Consider the following 19,795-nt stretch of genomic DNA (forward strand, 5'->3'; position numbering starts at 1 on the left):
GTGACCGTGGCTGCTCAGGTAGTCCCGAGACTCACATGAGCATGCCACAAGCACACAGGCAGACTGTTTCCCTGCACCATCCTGAGCACAACCATCCCCTTGGCTCCACCTCTGGCTCACGTTCCTGTGCCCCTTACTCCTCTCTTGTGGAGCCTGAGATCTGGGAATGAGCCTTGGATTTGACTCCATAGCAGATGTAAATACATTGAACCATTCCCACAACACTAATTCACCTGCCCTTGCTTTCAGCTGTTAAGCTGCTCTCCAGGCCAGCTGTATGTTTTAAACCAAAATTCAAGACTCTTTAAACTTTAAATTCAAGGCTGTCAAATGAGCCCTCCAAAGAGCACAGTCCAAGGAATTCTTCAATCCCTCACTGAGCAGAATTTCCTCCCAAAGCAGTCGGTATTTGGCTGGTTTGAGACCTGCAAAATTACACACGGCATTAACCACAGCAGTGATGAAAAAGCAAAATTTCCACTTTGGTCTTGTGTTGCATTGTATTAATATGATATTTTTTGTGAGAGGCCACAGCTGATGCCTCTGTGCTGTGAGGTTGTGCCAGCCCGCCCGTGGTAAATGATATCAGTAACATGGTGTGACACAAACAACAGCACCGGGTGTGACAAGCCACAGCAGAAATGCATCTGTGGAGGCAATATGAAATGGTTAAGACTCATGCTCAAAATTTTAAATGGCTTACAAGAGAAGTGAGGCTTTTTAAAAGATCCTGTAACAATTTTTTTTTTGGGAACTTAAACGGGAATTTGCATGGTGTTTCAGTTGCCTCTATTTTACTCTGGTGTGGGAATCCATGAATGCTGGCCCACTGAAAAAGAAAAAAGAGAAGAGGGAAAAAGAGGGATTACAGGTCTTTGCTAGGATGAAGGTTGGGCTGAGAAGCCTTTGTGTATTTCCTTACCCAGTGTGTTCACGAGCATCATGGGTTTCATACACCAGTAGCAGGAGACAGAAAACAGTTGTTTCAATTCTGTGTGAATATGTGAATATATTTTTCACACCTATAGTGTCTGTCAAGTTTATAGCAATGCAATAAAAAAAAAGAGAATAGATACCACTTTGTTTCTCCTGAATTTCCCAAACCTTGAGGGTTTTTTTCTTTAAATGTACAGAGTTTTTCTCTAGCCATGACTGTAAGAAACAATACCCTGACCATCCTCCTGAACTTGCAAGGGACTGGCAGAATGAGCTTGAGCATCTCACCTTGGTCAGTCACTGGTGGGCAGGTGCTTACCCTTCTCCCCTCTGCCAGGGAGGGGCACCAGTAAAACCCAGGCTCTTATTGCTACAAATGGTCCAGGATTTATAGTTTCTTGCTTCCCCTCTTCTTCCTTGGTAAATAAAACAGGCTTAACGGTCATCTCATCTTTTTTGGGGCAGGTCAAAAGTAACTCCCCTAAAATCCATAAAGCCTGACTAGCACAAAACCAGTATGCAGGAACCATGAAACCAGCAGAACCAGTGGCTGCGGCTGCAAGCCTGTCTGATGAGCCACTCATGGGACTGGAAAGAAAGAGGTGAGGAACACATTTGGCTTGCCATGAATACTGAGTAACAATATATGTGAGCATGTGAAGTGGGCAGCGGGGAGCTGTGCAGCACTCACAAACAACTGTGACAAGTCCCTTTGCTGGGATAATTTGATCTAGCACAGTCAATGGAGCATGGCAGGATTATTATGATCATTATTTATCATATGTACTGCAGAAATTTTTTTTTGATGGTGAGAACTGCTAGTGTTGTGCTAAATAAGGAAAGATCTGGTGCCTTTTGTAATGAGTGACTGGAAATTCAATGAAAAGCCACTCCTGCATTCTGTCCAAATGCCATGGCATGATTTCGATAACTGATAGTTCTGTATATCACAGATATCATTGTCTGGCCATACCTGTAATATTCTCCACACAGCCGACTCAGTGTGCTTGTGTACGAGTACATGTGCGTGTGAGTGAACAACACTGTACACACATTAGTGTTGCCAGCAAAAAGACTCCAAGAGATATTCCCCAAATTTCCATGTAAATTATCCAAAACTGAGTGACTGGTCCTTCCCATCCATGGCACATCACATAAGCTCAGCATCAGGCCAGGCTGCTGCAGGAGTAGGACAAAGGGCTGATGCTACAGTCCGGTTTCCATGGCAACAGAGGAGGGGTAGTGAGACCAGAAATGTTGCAAACACCCTTCTTCTCACTGCAGCCCAATGCACTGTATTGCAAAAGATAGTGCTGTTTTGCGGGGGGGGGTTGAAAGGTGAGAAGAGTCCAAACGCCTTTACCTTTCAGGTTGCAGAGTTCCTGAAATAAAAAGAAATGGCAATTTCTTTTCTCAATGTAGTTGCAAATAGAAAGGAAACCCACCACGCAGGCCTCGTTTTCTGCGTGTTAAATGCGTGTGTTCTTTAAAAGGCAGTGGTTGGCTGCTTTTCCGGACATGATGTGGTTGAAGCTGTCATCGTAATGGAAATTCATTGCTGTAGCTATGGTAAATCGAGTTTTCTGCCTCTGCTGAATGCATTAGTCTAATGAGATGTTTGCAGCTGGAGAGCTGAGCTGCTGGAGACTTACACTATGCTAAAAGACAGGGAGAAGATGGTTTTTGCTGGGATCTCTGTGACAGTGCTGAAAGTCCTCTGCCCTTTGGGTCCCAGTGCCTGGGCTCTCTAAAGACTCTGCTCAGTGTTTTAGCCTAAGCAATAGGTAAGGGGAAAGCATGCTTCTTCTTTTTCTTCTTCTCTGCCTGGTGTTTGTCATCAAGCCTTGTAGGAGCAGTTCTTGTTCTGCCTGTCTGTATGTGGTAACTTTGCAGTTCCTCAGTTGGAGACTCTTTTTGCCAAAGCACACCCTTACTGAGCCCTGGGAGCAGTTCGTGTGAGGAGAGAGGCAGCAGATCCGCCTGTGCTGCCGGCTTGTGCTGCGCGGCAGCCGCAGCGGGAGTGTGCCTCTGTGTGTGTGTGCGTGCGTGTGTGTGTGTGTGTGTGCACGAGGTGGTGAAGACTTCTAACTACAGAGCACTCTGCATGAAGTGTGGCTTTGGGCTTTTCCAAAAAAGTTGGTTCGGGTGATTTTTTTTTGCTGCCAGGTAAATGCCTCTTCCATTTTAAAAGCCACTTATGTTGCAATATATGTAGCAAACAGTATTTACATCACATATTCTGGGGTTTAGTATAGTTCATAGAGCAATGAGCTTAATTATAATCTCCTCATATATTCAAATCAGATGCTAAGTTGGATTTTTACCCTTAACTGAAAACTGGAGGGAGTGATACTGTTTATACGCTGGGTCTTTCCTTCAAGACTAACAGGCATCTAGCTTACAAGAGATGCCAAGGAGCACACTTTAGCACAGTTGTCTATGTTTGTCTTTTCAGGGGTTTTAAAGCTAACTTTCAGAGAGGACGGAGCACAGGGATGCAATGTGTGGAGGCACCTGGCTAACACTGATGGTCCCTCCTTAGTTCTCTCAAGCCCCTGCTGCCGTCCCAGCCTGCAGCCTACTGCTCGCTGACAGAGGGTGAAGCCCAGCGTGGTTCAGTGAGTATTTTTGCCTTCGAGATCTGGGCACTGTCTCCCTTTCCATAGCTGATGAATGGCTGTGAGGGTTGATTTCTTTGCCTGGGGCTCCTCTGACGGCAGAAGAAAGAAGTTGCTTTTGGGATTGGTGCATGCGGGGCTTGTGGTAGGAATAAAGTTAATCTGGTGAGCTGCAGAAGAAAAGTTGCTTGAATTCTCAGCTTGGAGGGGGATTGCTGTTTAATCCTGGGTTTATTTCAAAGAGGCTCATGAAGACATTTTTCTCAAGGATAGACCAAGGTCTTTTCAAATTGAATTAAGGCACAGTGGAAGAGGTAAAGCAAAGAAAGGAATGTTGTTTGTGGGAGTAGAGCTGAAGTCTAAAAACTATCTTTGTGCTACAGGAATACTTAGAGCATCTTCCATCTCACTGTGCTGCCAGTCCCTGGTGCAGCTAAGCACCGGGCAATCAGCTGTTGGTGTAAATCAGCATAAGTTCCTTGGCTTCAGCCTCATCTGACACCAGCTGAGGATATGTCTTGGAGATTTGCAGATTCAGATTTTGTGATCTTATTTAGATGAAGTGTCTCCCAGTCCTCTCCAGGTGCAGGTGACTTTGTATTTTAATTCAGATGTCACACTGATTTTCCCGATCAGGCAGAGTGCCTCTGCCCCATCGTACAAGTTATTTAGCGAATACACATGTTCTTCAGATTACAAAGGCTGCCAAGGACACGAGCTTTTTAGTGATGGAGTGTGGAAGAGGGACTGGAAAAAAATCTACCAACAGGAAAAGTACATGTGCTGAATGAGATCAGAAACTTTGCAGAAGGTATACCTTGAGAAACGCTTTGTTGGTGAACACCGTAACTCAGATGTTTGTGTTTTGTTTATTGGAAATGTTTAGGTCAAGTAATTCCCTGTGTTTTGTGGAGAAGAGTGGGTAAAAAGAGGCAATTTTCTTTCTTGGGCAATCAGTGACTTGCGATGAGGTTTCTCACCTGCTGGGAACACATGACTATCCAGGTGTTTGTTGGCGGCCACGGGACCTAGAAAGAAGAAATTGCAGTGGGAAGTTTTTCCCTCAGTTCCATGCTTGACACAGAAATTTGGGGTTTTTTTACATATTAAAAAGAAAAAGTTTGAAAGAGAAATGTGATATAGCACCCGATCATGGTACGTGGGGACACCCTGAGCTTCAGGAGGCTGAAATGTGACCTTACACAGATGTCTCCCCAGCATTTTCCCTCCCTCAAATGTAGGTAATATTAAAAAAAGGGAAGAAAACCAAGATGGTCACAGGTTGCAAAGTGAAGTCACAAAGTGGGGTGTGGGACAGTTGTCCATTCAAGCTTGGTAACAGGAGACAGGCAGGCCAGTGCTGCTGGAGGGAGGCAGTTGAGCAAGAGCCTCGCTGCTGGGACAATGTTGTGTCTACTCTCGATGGGGATGTGTCCATTCTTCTCATTCCTGGCCATGCTGGCACCTCTGGCATCCTTGCAGACTCCCCCAGCACCCAGCTCTGGTAGGATCCAACTCAAACCTGATAATAGACAATGGGATGATTTAACTAATTTATTGAATCATCAAAGTTGAACTTTGATGATCCTTGTGGGTGCCTTTCAACTTCAGATATTCTATGATTCTATGATTCTAATTCCCCAGCATCACCACTTCTCAGGGGGTTCTGCCCAGAGGTACTCAGGGGCTCCTTTCCTACTGTGAACTCACATCTCTAAGGCTAACCCATGTTCCTAGCACTAGTTTGGAAACTTCCAGTGTACTTTAAATGGAAGACCGAGGCACTCCTCCTGCAAATGATGGGAACCCACACATGCCCGGCAAGTAAATATGAGGCGCAAAAGCACAGTTCACGTAAGGAAGAGCTTCAGGAAATAGTTGATGAGAGTAAGACAGCAATGATTTCTGTTGAAAATTGAGTGAAGCAAAATGTTTATATTTGATAACACTGAAGTCAGTAAAGCCCTGTTATCTTCAGGGCATTTTAGTTCACTTCCATAAAGTATACTCAGTGGCCGCATGTTGTCTTAAAAAAAAAAAAAAAAGAAGAGAAAAAATACCCTAATTCCATAGAATCCTGCCCTACAGAAGTAGTTCTCTAGAGCTTTAAAACTGTGCAAAGGAGACAACTTTATTTACATAAAACACTCCCATCTGAGTTCTCCAGCTGACCATTAAGAGCAGGTGCAGCATTTAACAGGTGAATCTCCTCACAGTGAGAATGAAGAATAATTGGTTTCCTTATGCAAAGAAAAATATTCCGGGCTCACCTTGCAGGGAAAAATTAATTACATGTATTAATTCTGCCGTAATAAGTTGCCTTATGTGGAATTTGTTTCCTGTAAAAAGGAAGTAAAATTTTCTCTTTATTTTGCTGTATATTAAAACGGAAACTTCATTAAAAATGATGTGTCAGGAGATTACACACTGCTCTGCCAAACAGAATCATGATATACGGCTGCACTAAAGGTTCTGGCTAATTTGCTATTGACTAATCAAATTGAAAAGAATTTATACTCTAATCTAGCATCTTTGTACCAAGTTTTTCTATGAATGAGAATGACTGAATGGAGAAGAGGCAATGTGCAGTGAAGGTGAAGTTATAATTTACTAATTAAAGATTTAAAGTGCTGATATTCTTTTTTTTTAATAAAATCTCATAAAGATGATGAACCTGTAAGTCATTCATTAAGATTGGCTGTTCCCTTTAGGAACTACTGTAAATTTGGCCCAAATAAAGGATTGCCCAGAGAGAATCTGGATGTGTAATTATGTTCCACTGAAGGATGAATAATTTCTCTTGAACTGAACAGTTTGCTGTTGCCCTGCAGTTTATACTGACCCCATCTTTAACGGTGATTCTCATCATACAGAAGAAATGGTGCTATAAATGCTAGAGTGTTTCTCCCTGCCTAGGAGTTTGTTGCTCTGTTCACTTTGGGTATGGGATGCAAAGGATGGGGTCTCCTTCCCACATTAGTTGGCAGTGTGGCCAGGAATATGCCTCTGGTTTCTTGCTCCTCTTACCTGGCACATGCATGGACGCCAGCATGCTTGGCATGCAGAATGTCAGACTGACAAAAGCTTTTGCAGGAGCCAGCTGTTGCTCTTGTTGCTTCAAGTATTTATATATATGGGGCTCCCAGGAGTATTCCCTGACACTTTCTTCATTTACAACATGTGTGACTGAAATTGAGCATTCGGAGCTGGGCCCTGAATTTCTCTGGATGCTTTGGTTACTCTTCTCCTCGCAGAGGGTCTGCTTCCCTCTTCATCGTGGCATGCACAGACTCTGGGTGCCCACGCAGATCTGCTTCAGCTGGGGGCAGGAGGAAAGGGGGTAGGGCAGGGGGAGGCCTAAGGTCTCACTCCTTTGTTAACCCTGTCCTCGCATGCAGGCACTGCCCACCTTCCTGCCACCATGCTGCAGCTCCCAGATCCTGGCTTGGGAGATGAGCAGCTGGCTACAACCACCTGCAGCTCTATTCCAAATGCATTCTGGTAGAGATATATTTTTCTCTACATCTGGAAGTGAAGCAGTGCCTGGCTCTCTACGTTGGCTCCCATCTCAGCACAGGGTGCTGGGGAGCAGCAGCAGCTCAGCTGCTGGACTTCTGCTGGCACCTGTGAAAGCTTTGCTTTCCCAGGGAGAGCTACAAAGGGGTAACCCCACAGCACATGAAAGGATAGGTGTTTCCTTGTGACATCGTCCATATTTTCTAAAAATTTGTAAAAAAATCAGCTGTATTTCTCTGTGTCATGCTCCTTGGATGTGAGAGCAAGTGTGCATGTGCCTTTTGCTGCAAGTTGGGCCTCTGAGAGCTGCCCTACCTCTCTGTTATGTAAATACATTTTTCTAATGCTTGCTTCCATCTCTCCATATCTCTGCTTGTGTGCCAATGGTGTGAAGGTGGTACGACAGAAACGTGTCATATTTTACTTGCTGGGAGGTGCAGGGAATGTAGAGGTGCCTTCTTCTTTCAGCCCATCTTCCTGCAGATGTCACCCACCCAAGGTTTCAGTGTGAGTGCTTTTCCTTTGAAAAGTGGTTTGGATTTAATAGTGAGGACATTTAGGACATTAATGGTGATGACAAGCTGTCCCCTCACCTCACCTACCTGTCTGCCTGCCTGCCTGCCTCCCTGCCAGGGAGGATACCACAGGTAGGTAGATTTTAACCCAGACCTTGTCTTGTGACACAGTCAGATTCATTGAGAATTACCGTAGCTGTCATCCTGAGACTCCAACAAGTGTTTAGGCACTCTATAAACTTCCAATCTGAGGAAATGTGTCACTCAAACACCTAGCTTATCAAGGCAGGAAAGAGGAAAAGTGGAAGTGAGACCACCATTGGTCTTGTTTGCTGGGTTGCTACTTCCTGTCCCTTTGCCCCAAAATCAGTGTCTTGGCTATCCCCTGCTCTCCAAGTGTCTCCCGCTGCTCTCTGACCCCACAGCACAGCCTGACTCTGGTGCAGAGTGGGCAGAGCTGAGCCATAAGGCGAGTACTGCGTGCTACAAGAAGCACTGGAGACTCTCCTGGGGAGGCAGCAGGGGGCACAGCATCACTGGTAGGGGCACAAGCTGCTTTGTTGTGGGGGCTCCATTTTACAGAGTTGGTGTGTAAAATGATCTGATTTCCAAAGTATAATCAGAGGTTTACAGCCATCAGCACCTGTGGGCACTGCGGGGAGAGAAACATGACTGGAGGCAGAGAGCAAAGATTTGGGAGGGGTCTTCAAACCTGGTCAGAGACAATAGTTGGACAGAAGAGATTTTGACAGGAGAGGCAGGCACTGAATGGCAGAAAGGGGAGCTCTGCGGTCTTAGATAAGGGTAAACCCAAAAGGCGACATTACAAGAGGAGATTTCATGTTAAAGAACCCAAGAGATTGCTTGGGGGGTTTTTTGGGTTTTTTTTGTCTCTGCTTTTATTTTTGTTTGAGGCTGAGCTGACACTGTGCCTGGCCATCCTGACCTATCCTTCCAGGCAGACAGGTAAGCACAGTGGTGGTGCTAGGCTCTCTGTCTCAGCTTACATATGGCTATGCAGGGAAGATACCCGCATACCTTCAGTGCTGTGCTCTCAAGCTTGGATAGATGCAGCAGGTCAGAGCTGACATGGGGATTCTGGAAAGACTAGGCGTTCGTTGCTGACTCCCATGAAAAACCTCAAAGCACCAAGTAGACGCTGTGGAGTCTAATGGTAGATTAAGTTCTTTTAACATATGTATCTGCATATTTACATGAGCAAGTGCATGGGAACTACCCTACAGAACTGTGCAATGTGGATAGAGAATTTTTTCTTGTTTTCCATCTGAAAGAATAAAGAAGTGAATCAGTTTTACTTCATTTATTACCACTAGGAAGAAATGTCTCGTGGAGGACACATCCATTTGGCATGGCATCCTAAAAATCATACACAGAGAACTAAAGGAGCGCTTCAGTAATACCTTATCTGATGCATTTTTAAGACCTGTTTTCCATAGAATATGTCTGTTCTCTGCCTTAGAAAAGCGCAGACCTGGTGAGGGCTTTTGTTTTGCAAATGGCCAGTGCAGATTCTCAAGAGAACATCTGTGAGAAGAAATGGCAAAAAAAGTCTCCCTCCTCTTTCCTGCACTGAGTGCTGTTAAAGGAAAGGCTCATATTTTGATGCTGGGAAAGAGATTTGCAGTGGGTGGCCCGTCTTTTCAAGGTGAGCATGTTCCCTTCCTACAGCTGCCAAGGAGGCAGTGAGTGAGCGAGCCGGGGATGGGGCATGGCCCTGCTCTGGCCCCAAGGGATGAAAGGGACTCCAGTGCCACTGGCAGGCAACAGCAATGCAACAAACAGTGCTTCAATGCAGATGTGTAGTAAAGACACATACACAGAGTAAAAACAAATAGAAGAGAAGATGTCTTCAAGAAACTGTTTATGATCATTATTTATGTATATGTGGAGACTCAGTACCCTTTTCCCTGTTGCCTTAAAAAAGTGTTTACAGCATTTATCTCCCGGTTTCAACTGGCAGCCTCCATCTATTTCCCTATAAACGATGAATGAGATGTGCCTAGTAACTATCTTTTATGGCTCAGTAAATACTTGAATTTATTTGCATATTAAGTTGGCCACATTTATATTGCGCTCACTAAATGCAGCAACACGAACTACTACACAGAGGAGGCTCGTTGGCCATTAATGTGCCAAGGATTTATGTGAATGACTCCCTTTAACTTTAATGGAAGTTATCTACACAAATCGCCTTCCGATGGGGGAATAGACCATAATGTATGTAAATACATGTTACTCACTGCTGTTTAGTTATTCAAGGGGATGCTTAGCAATCTAAAACACTGCTCTGGTGTTGATACTTGATCAGTTTTCCTTAAAATGTGGGAAGAGAGGGTGCTTCTTGTCATCTAGGTTGTTGTGCCTCATCTGAACTGGCATACACTCAGAGGTGACTGCAGCCCCTCAGGCTTCAGTGGGACACAGGGGAAGGAAGTTTTCTGGAGTGGAGTCCTTGCTGAACCAGTGTTCCTTGTGGAGTGGGGACAGTTCTGCTGGGTGGGATGCAAGAGCTGGGAGAAGAGGGGTTCCTCTGTCCCTTCTAAGCTCCCAGTGCAGCTGGGTGAGGCATTCCCCGTTTCCCACCTGAAGACCCCGCTGCGTGCCCCAATGCTACTGCCTTTCAGGAGAGGTTGCAGTGACCCTTCTGGTTTTGGCAGGCTTGGCTCTCCTGCCTTTACTCTCTCACTTGGGAAGCCCCATTTGTGCGGGTACGTGAGCAGCATGGCTGGGCTCTACCCATGTATGCAGTGTATGTCTGCCTTCCCAAAAAAATGATGTCCCTCTGCAACATTGGGAGGTTTGCTGCAGGCTGCCTGGAGCCCTTGGGGGCTGCTGAACTGGCCCAGCTTCACTGTGGAGGCTGCAGGCATGGGCAAGCTCTGCTCCAGGAAGAAACTGGCTTTGCTCCACCTCTGCATAGCTCTTTTCCTCCTGTTCTGTCTGGGTGAACGGCAGCAACATGCCTGGAGGGTGCAAGTCCTGCTGTGACCTTGGCTCAGCTCAAAACCCTTTGTGCAGCCAGGGCAGGAAGGGCATGCAGTGAAGACTGAAGCTGAGTGTCCTGGTGTCCCAGCTGGGAACTGGGGCTTCTCTCTGGCTTCCCTGCAGCACCAAGGGGAAGCACAGTGCCTTTGACTGAGTTTCACGGGGAATGTCAGGGAGTCCATGGTGCTGAAACTGAAATTCTGCAAGACCCAGTGAAATGGATCTGTACTGTTTCTCAGGGGAATGTTTTAACCCAAACTTGTCCTTTCTACAGCTCCCGGTGCCCAGACTGCCTCTTATGGACCTCTGCTCTGTTAGCATGGAGCTTGTATTGCCTCTGGGCCAGGATGGAAGCCATGCTCTCAGCTTGCTGGCAAGGACTGAGACTGGGACTGGCACTAGGCAGTCCAATCTCATCTGCAGTTGCTGTCCCCTCAGCTGTCTTGGATATGGGAGAGCAGTGAGGTGAAAAAGATGCTCCCAGTTTTCTGGCTACACCATCCTCCTTGCCAGACCTCCCTCATCAACACTAACACCCTGTGCAGAGCTGAGCATATTGTTTTTCCTATTGGCCAGAAAAGACAGAAGCCTCACATGGGTACACGTGGCACTGTTGCTCTGCTGCTCAGGAGGCACCTTGCAGGTCTGATAATCCAGGGATATTTATCACTTGTTGCTTTTTCCTTGGTTGTGTTTATTGGGCACACCCATTGTGTTCCTTATGGGGTTGCTGTAGTTGTGTTAGGCAACTGAAGTTAAGCCTGTGCAAATATCCTTCCCTCTTGGAACATGGGCTTTTTGGGTAATGCTAAAGGAAAAACAGAAAACATAGCTCTTCTTTACATCTGACTAGATGCAAATTTGCTCTGAAACAAAAAATCAAGTGATTAGGCTAATGGTACCGACCACCATGTTGGTATTTCAGCCCACTTCCTGTGCAGACCCAGCTATCTCTCGAAATCCCTGTCTGATGCTGAAGATGGGCTCGTTGTCTGGCATTACATTAGATAGACCCCAGCAGCCCTCACCCTGGACTCAGGGCTGTAAAACAAAACTGTTCCTCATCCCAGAGCCAGCTGGGAAAACCTACATTTTGATAAATGCCGTTCTGCTGCTGCAAGGTGCTTAGGCACTGGGGCGTTTGCTCTGTGCAGCTCAGCTGGGTGGGTAATGTTTTGCCCTGTCCCTGCATGACCACAGGTTTATGTATTTGCTACATGAGCATTCAGGAGCTTGTGTGTGTCGGGGAACTCTGCAGCAGACCCGATAACCTCCTGGTGGCCTGTGGTGGTCCTCCGGGATGGTTGGCTTTGAGCTGTGTGGTATGGGGAGAGACATCTGGGAGATATCTTCAACTTCAGAGACATTTTTCTTAATAGGAATATTAGAGATAGTAAAATTCCTGTAATCTCAGGTGTTTCAGAAATTGTATTAAATTTGCCTGCCATGGCTGTTACCTATGATTTCTAATTAAATGAGGTTATTAAACTGGGAGACAATACTGCAAAAATTATGATGGATTTTTTTATCCTTATCCATTATTTTTATACACTTAGCAGTGTCAGCCTCTGCCAACAGCAGGGACCAATGCTGAGGTGGCAAAGAAACTCAGTTCTTTGTCTTTGTTGAAAAGAAAGATCTGCTCAGGTGAACTACCATTAACCTCGTGTCAGGGATTTTATCTCTCAGCCAGTGTAGATCACGTGAAGCAAGATGCTCTGTCCAGGGAAGGGCTGATGTTTAGTGGTGGACTTTGCGGTGCTGGGCTAACAGCTGGATTTGATGATCTTAGAGGTCTTTTCAGATGATTCTAAATGATTCTATGATGCAGTCATTTATTTACCTGTGCAGGCAGTAGGCTGCCATATGACAAGAAGAAAATGAAGGGTGATCGGGGTATGTGATCTGGAGGGAGGCACGCAGGAACATCTTCCTCTGTGAAAGGAGGAGAGCAGGACTGATTGAGACTTCTGGTGGGTGATTTATTCTAATTAATTTGGAGTCTGGGGAGTTCTCTTGAACTCATTAATATCTAGCTCCACAGATATAGAGGTCTCATGCAAAGGGACATATGGGAGGGGATGATGAGCACACAGCAGCCCATCATCCTGCCTGGGTGAAAGCTTCAGAGCAGGCGGGAAGCTGGGAAAAAAAAGACATGATGTCTCAGCCCCTCTCAGTTGCTTTTGGGGACTCAGAGCATGATTTGGTGAGTGCAGATGACAGTGAGCCCTATGGGAGGTTGTCCCTGGGGCCAAAGAGGGGAAGAGCTTACCAGAGAAGGCAAAAATTGCCATGCATGCCCATCTGTGTGCTTAAAGACATCAGATGAGCTGGCTTTCCCAAACATCACGTGAGATTATGTGATATATCAGTCTGATGGCAAACAGGGCTGTACTTGCCTCAGTTATTTTTACCATCAGTGCCAGCACGCAGGTACATATGTAACCATGGGGGCTCTTGTGTCTGGCACTCTACCAGCTAAATGAAAGTGCAGAGGAACTGGAACTGGAAACGATGGTCTTGCCCTGTACTCAGCCTGTGTCCTAGGCTGTGACTGCAGTCTTAATTGCTTCTCCATAAAGAAGTGTTGCTAGTCAGAAATATTTTAATTTTGTATTGTTAGTAAGTCCAGGAGACAGAGTACTACTTTTTTTTTCTTTTTCTTTTACAACAAAGAAATAAATGGCAACAGAATAAATAAATAAAGTCAGCCCCTGAAAAGGTCATATTTGCCTACAGTCACAGTTTGTTATGCTAAGTTTGGGACAGTGAAAAGCCTGACACTCTGGACCTGCTGCCTGATGATTGCTAGAGAGGGTAGCTCAGGCTGGTCAACACAGGTGTATTAAAGCATCAGAAGAGAAAAGATGCACTGGGAAGGCCAGGAGAGGGTGCTCCATAAGGGAATGTATAATTAGAGGAAAGTGGAAGGAAAACGAAATGAATTAAGTCTGAAATCCCTCTAGGTATTCAGGAGGCTTCAGTCATCATGTGCTGTGGATGGCACCGTGCCACAGCCCCTTGCAGGCTCCTTGCAAGTGTGGAAGATCTCTCTGAATGAAGTATGTTAAAATTATCTGTTCTCAGAGATGATAAAGGAGCAAAGAAAGCTTGCAGGGAAAATAGGATAAACTCTGAGAGAAAATGGCTTCAGACAAAAAATTTGGGGCATAATGATGACACGGATGGTGTTGGATTCTGTAGGAATTACAACACAAGAGAATAAATCTGACCTTGGGCTTTAAGGTGCAGAAGGAGGAGTTTTCAGCAGGCCACTTTGCCAGTTCTATTGTGGGTATCTGAAACACACCTGACCCACTGGCATTTAGAGACTGCCTTGGATTTTCAAGAGAAACACAAGGAGCATTTTAATCTGCCTTTTCCTTTCCATTGCAATATCACAGAGATTTCATGAAGAGAGACGCATACCAACTGTCTAAAACACTGTGCTGCCCCAAAGACCTTATAATCTGTCCATGAGTGACTTGCAAGCACTTGCAAGCACTTGCAAGCACAAACCAACTGAAAATTCATTCAATGGGACCTTTCATCTGGGTTGTGTTTTTTTTTTTAAAGAACAGCAAAAGCAGACATTTAATCAGTGCAATTTTGCAAAATCTATTGCCCAAGGTATGCAGACTCTGACACACAAGCCAGCTGGAGAGGTTTTGCTCTGAATATTGAGTTTCTAGGTGATGAAAACAGGGTTGTTGCCAAACATTATGTAAAAATCATCTAGAAAACAGAAAATGGTGGTTTGTTGGAGAGGGAAATGGGTGAAAACAGCTCTGAAAAGTGAAGGTTATATATTTATTTAGAAAACAAATTACAGATATAGTCAAATTGGTAAACTTTACTCTAGGTGCTATGTGCTTTAGTAATCAGCCCCAGTTAGCAAAGCTTTGCTCCCCAGTTACAGTGAGCCACTCCTTGTTAATTTGCTGCACGATATTCCCATGGTTCAGTCTTAGGTCCAGAATATTTTGCGGTTTCCAAGAGTGTTTTTGTTACAGATGTATCCACTCTGCATTTTGAGTGCCACCTGCGGACTCCCCCAAAGACAGATCCAGTGTCCAGGCAGACAGCAAGTCTGAAAGTGGCCAGAGCTCATCTTCCCAAAAAAGGGTGTGCCAGGGCAAAGTCACAGCTAATGGCCTGAAAAACCCCCACCACCCTCTGCCAGTCTGCCTAGTGGTCACTTAGGCACCAGAGTTTTTCTTGTGGAGTGGGAACTAGATAGTGGGGTGACTGCTAGTTCCCAAACAGTCCTGGGTAACACAGCAGGCACTAGCAAGTGATGCACATGCTGTTCTTGCTCCTGAACTTAATTAATAAATTAATATCCTTTTATTTATGCTGTCCCATTACAATGTTAAAATATGTGGTTTGAATATAAATGTATCTCTCATGTGTGGAAGTGGAAGCTTTCGGCATCTTCAAAATCTGTGGTCCCTGAAATCTCTATAGACAGAAACATAAGAGCTACTCCTGTTTATGCCAGAAAAAAGATGAATCTTTTATAAGTATTATTTCTCAAAATGTAATATAAAAGTGCATCACATCTCTAAGGAATAAAGTTAACTTTATGTGAGAAATGTGTGAAATTCCTGCCCTCTGTCCAACAAAAGATATTTCCCTATTCCTATTGACTTTTGTAATATCAGTTCTTCAGATTTAGGGGGTGAATTTATTTCTTGGGACAGATACCTGTGATAGGAACATCAGCTTGTATGTACTATCCAGTCAAGTGTGTTGGTGTTGGAAAGAAATCATCAGAGTCAGTGGCTGGCTATTCCTACTAGCAGAATGGGAGGCAGAACATGGGATGATGCAGGAGCAGGGGGACCAGACATGGCTGCTGAGCACCTCGGGTTCCCCAGCTGCGATATCACTTGTGTGCAGTTAGAGAAGTAGTGGGTTGCTTTGTGTGCCTATAGTTCAGGAAGGTTAGCTTAACGGCACAAAGTCCCTGGTAACAAAGCAAAAGGCAGAAGAGAAGAGGACTTCTGGAAAGCAATCTATAAATCACCCTGGCAAAGTGCGTGATCAGAAACCAGGGTGTCTCAACTAGTTTGGCTGAATGTGTGAAACAGGACCTGCTACAATACAAAGCCTAATTTAAGTTTAATTGCTGGCTCAGAATCTCAGCCTCAGTTTTATGGGCTGAACATTCATGTATTTTCAGAAAGATTTGTTCCAGTGTCATATAATTAATTACTTAATGACAGACATACTGGGCATGTTCGAATCTCCAGTACTTGGGATTTGAGCTGGGGAATCTTGGTATGGAAAATCACATCTGGTAGTTCTGGGAGAAAAGAATTATGTGCTCTGCATTACAGTCCTCCCATTCACTGGAAAAGTCACTTGGTCCTGACTGCACATGGCCAGAGGCAGGGTAGCAGAGAAGCAGGTGGAGGCTGATTGCAGCCTGGAAAGGCAGCAGCTCTTCTCTACGCCTCCCTACATCCAGAGGGATGCTGGTGAGGGATGCAGGCTCTCATGAGCCACCTAAGCAGGAGTATAATGGCTTGGTGAGGAAGTGGGGAAGAGGACCTACCTCCTTCTGAAACTTTGCAGCCTGTCAGCACCAAGGGGAGAATGCTCAGATGAGATGGGGAGTGTAAGGAGGTGAAGTGGAGGCAGGCTGATAGGAAGACTTGGCAAACAGAGCTTGAAAGTCTGCAGGAGTATCTACTTGTATAATAAATACCAAACTTATAATCCTCAGCCCTCAGCCTGAGATCTCCATCCTGCCTCTCCAAGGTCACAGAAGAGGTTTTATACAGCTCCTGAACTGCTGCCCCAGCAGTCCACTTCATTTTACCACTGTCAGGATTTCAGGACAGGGGATTTTAAGAGGGTCTTTTTAGAAAAATGAAATGGCACCTCTGCATACACAGATGCTGAGGCAGGAGGTAAAAGGGTAGTGAGAGGAGGGATCCAAGTTCTTTGCTGGGACCTTGTCTCGCAAACAATAAATTACAGTCAGAGGCAAAGTTCTGCAAGAGGAACCCCACCCTCTCCTGCAGCTCCTTGCAGTGGGAGACTAAGTCCAGGCATGTTTTACTTGTTTGTCTTCAATATCAGAAGTGGTGATACTAGCTCAACATAAGAGAGAAGGAAAGAATTGCCTTTGCTTTCTCCCTTTTTTGTGCACATTTGGCTTGCCCACCTCAGCAGAGTGACCCTTGCCACTCACGTGGCCTTGTTGCATCCATTTTTCATATCTTTCCTTTGGTGCTCTGCCTGTGCTCACTCACTCCGCATAAAGTTTCATTCCCTCAATTCCCTACTACAGGCTACTCATCTGCAACAAAAATGTCAGGCCAAATGAAGAAAGGTAAGATCAGGAGACAAGGCTGGTCTCGGCTGTTCCTGGGGGTCCCATTCTCACCAGGGTTTTCAAGTTCTTCTGGCTCATTAAGCAAACCTGAGTGAGAGAGGGCACACAGATACTGCTCTACCTGCTGTCACCAGGGTGCTATTCTTCAAAAGAATGCCTCCTCAAGGACAGCAGTGTCGCTGCTGCTGAATTTAACTTAAAAAAATAATCAGGCTGTAAGAAGACACAAGGAACCATTTTTTCTTTCTTTTGCTCTTAGTAACAAGAAAAGGTGCAGATGCCATCAATACTTTTTGTCGGAATTTTGAAGAATCTTGTGGGTTTTTTCCTACTAGCTCACTGCCTCTTTATTATGGCACTCAGATGGGAAGAGAGAGAAGAGGGTAGAGTACAGCTCTGGACACTGCCCAGTTCTTTCCCACCCCAGCACAGCAACTGAAAGTATCAGTCACACTTGGTAGGACCTGCTCTTAGCAGTGGAAGAGCAAGCCTGCTGCAGGACCCCTTCTGCCACTTGCAAGCCTGGGGCAGCCAACAAAGCACCTGTGGCAGAGACGTTGCTGTGTTTTGCTGCACTGAGACAGGTTTGCCAGAGTAAAAAGATGTTTTCTTGCTTGAAGTCAGTTTGATTTGGATCCTATGGCAAATAATAAAGCGCTGTGCAATTGCCGTTGTACTGTAACGTTCAGTGAATGTTGGAGCTGGAGACATGGAGGTAGAAAGGGCTGAAACCATCTGCAGTGGGAAATATGCCATTTTCTGAGATGTAAATAGCCAAGCAGCAGTGTGACACCCATGCCCAGACTGGCTGCTGCACCTCCTTCAGTTCCCATGAGGCAGGGCACACAGTCAAGCACAGCAATTGAAAGAACAGCCCCAGGTAGTTTCCTGAGCAGAGGAGAGAAGAATGATTGGTTTTCTATAAATTGGTGACCTGTAATTGCCTGATTCTGGTGTCTGAGAGGGTGTCAGGTCTCATAAGAATTTTTCTCAGTATGGAAGCTTTTATATTGTGTATTCTGCTTTCGTTGTCTTGTAAGAGCACAACTGGCATCTCACAGCTCTGTCTTTTACACATTTCCACTACACCTGCAAACCTTTGCACCTCTTTTGTCTTTGTGCCCCGTTAGGTCTGTTTGAAACAAGTCAAGAAGTCCAAAAATGAGGAGGGAAGGAGATCATGAATTTGTAAATATATGAACTCCCACTCTGCAGGAAAGTAGACTAAAAAAATGAACCAACTCTTTGCCACGCATATCTCAGGCGCAAAATTATGTCACTGAAGAAAAACTTGCCCATCTAGCCCTCTGGTGCTGCCATCTCCCACAGTGTCACTGGTTGACACGATGGCTCCAGGGCAAGGTACGTGAAGTCTATGCAGTGATGGATGTCAGTATACATTGTTTTGGATGCTGCTACTACTTTTGGTTCTATCAAGGAGAGTTAATTTTTTTTCTGGAGGGAGATTCATGATATAGGGCTGCCACATCTAACGAGAGATTATAGCTCATTAGAAACCCATGTTTTTACAGCCCAGCAAAAAACCCACATTCACCCCTATTGTACCTGTTTACAGGCTTCCCTGTAGCACTACTCTGTGTACAGAAAACTCACAAATACTTTTTTTTGAATACCTAAGGATCAATATTCTTGGGAGTGGCTTCTAGCAGAAGAAAGGTGTTTGTATTTTCTCCAACGTTTTCTAAACTGCTTGTAAGAATGGTTAAAACATAAGATAGCTGGTAAAAATAAACTACTCTAGGAACTATGAGGGGAAACATATAAATTTATCCAAAAGACTGAATGTGTTGAAATAGGAATGTACTGAAATATTTTTCCCACTTTTTCCTGAGAAAGAACATGTGGCAGTGGTTGGGGTGATGGGAGTGTGACGAGCCTGGACCCTGCTGCAAGGAGCTGGTCTTTTCCAAGGCAAGTTGCTTTGCATGTTTGGTTGTCTTCCAGCCCCTGGAGGAGGTGTTGTGGGGCACTATGGGAGAAGTGAGGCACTGAAAGTGTAAGTTCCTAACTTGGAGCCTGACGAGGAGGCTGAGGCAAACCCAGGAATCTCATATTTCTTGCCTGTGAAACTTGAGTTTTCACTTACAAAAAGACAATTCTTTCTTCTGCAATGCAATGTACTATTAACCAGAAATATCCTGAACACAGGATAAGACAGAATTGGCCACTGTCATGTAAGCATGAGCGACCAAGGGTGGGATTCACATGAGCATTATGGATGCTATAGAGCATCTAGAAAAGAGGGTTTTTTCTGGACTTATTTTATAAACAGAAGAAGCAAGTACACAGGACATGATGAGCTTCATCCCAATGTTGGGTATAAAATAGACAAATCAAACACAACTTTTAGAAATAAAATTAGTTCTAGTTTAAGACACCTAAATAGAGGTGTCTACGAGGAAGTGACAAATTAGACCTGATCAGTGCACCCTAGAGCCACTGAAGCCACTACAAACTACATTTATATCTGACTCCAAACCTCCAACCATACTGGCTATATCTCCACTGACACTGTGGGAGGTCAGACATCCAGGACACACAGAGACACCTCTGTATAAGGGTTTGAATGTAGGCATTTAGTTGTCTTCATCTGTTACTGAATTACTCCCTATAGCTATCTGGTTGTCTAAAATAGTCATCTAGTACTACCTTAGACGACCTGAAGCGTCTAAGATATTTTGGCAGATGACACAGGGTTTAAGAGAGATCACAGCTAAAATGACCAGAGGTACCTATACTGAGGTGATGGATGAACTGGGGTTTAAAATTAGGTGGACTGGATCCCCTTTTTGATTTCCATGGCTAGCACAGATATTTGTGTTATTTTTTTCTTT

At 44.9% G+C, this 19,795-nt stretch overlaps 1 protein-coding gene across 1 annotated transcript in view; it reads left to right on the forward strand.

The window, feature by feature from the left end:
- The first annotated feature begins 2,511 nt into the window (after window positions 1-2,511).
- The window catches only part of SCML4 (Scm polycomb group protein like 4), a 68,584-nt gene continuing 51,300 nt past the window's right edge, over window positions 2,512-19,795 (forward strand). The window contains exons 1-2 of the mRNA XM_027693831.1: window positions 2,512-2,720; window positions 3,392-3,554. The gene's annotated coding sequence lies outside the window, so the exon portion shown is untranslated. The remainder of the gene's footprint in view (window positions 2,721-3,391; window positions 3,555-19,795) is intronic.

Source organism: Neopelma chrysocephalum, unplaced genomic scaffold (genome assembly GCF_003984885.1).
Source record: "Neopelma chrysocephalum unplaced genomic scaffold, ASM398488v2 Primary Assembly neopelma1_23, whole genome shotgun sequence".
Classification (NCBI taxonomy): Eukaryota; Metazoa; Chordata; class Aves; order Passeriformes; family Pipridae; genus Neopelma; species Neopelma chrysocephalum.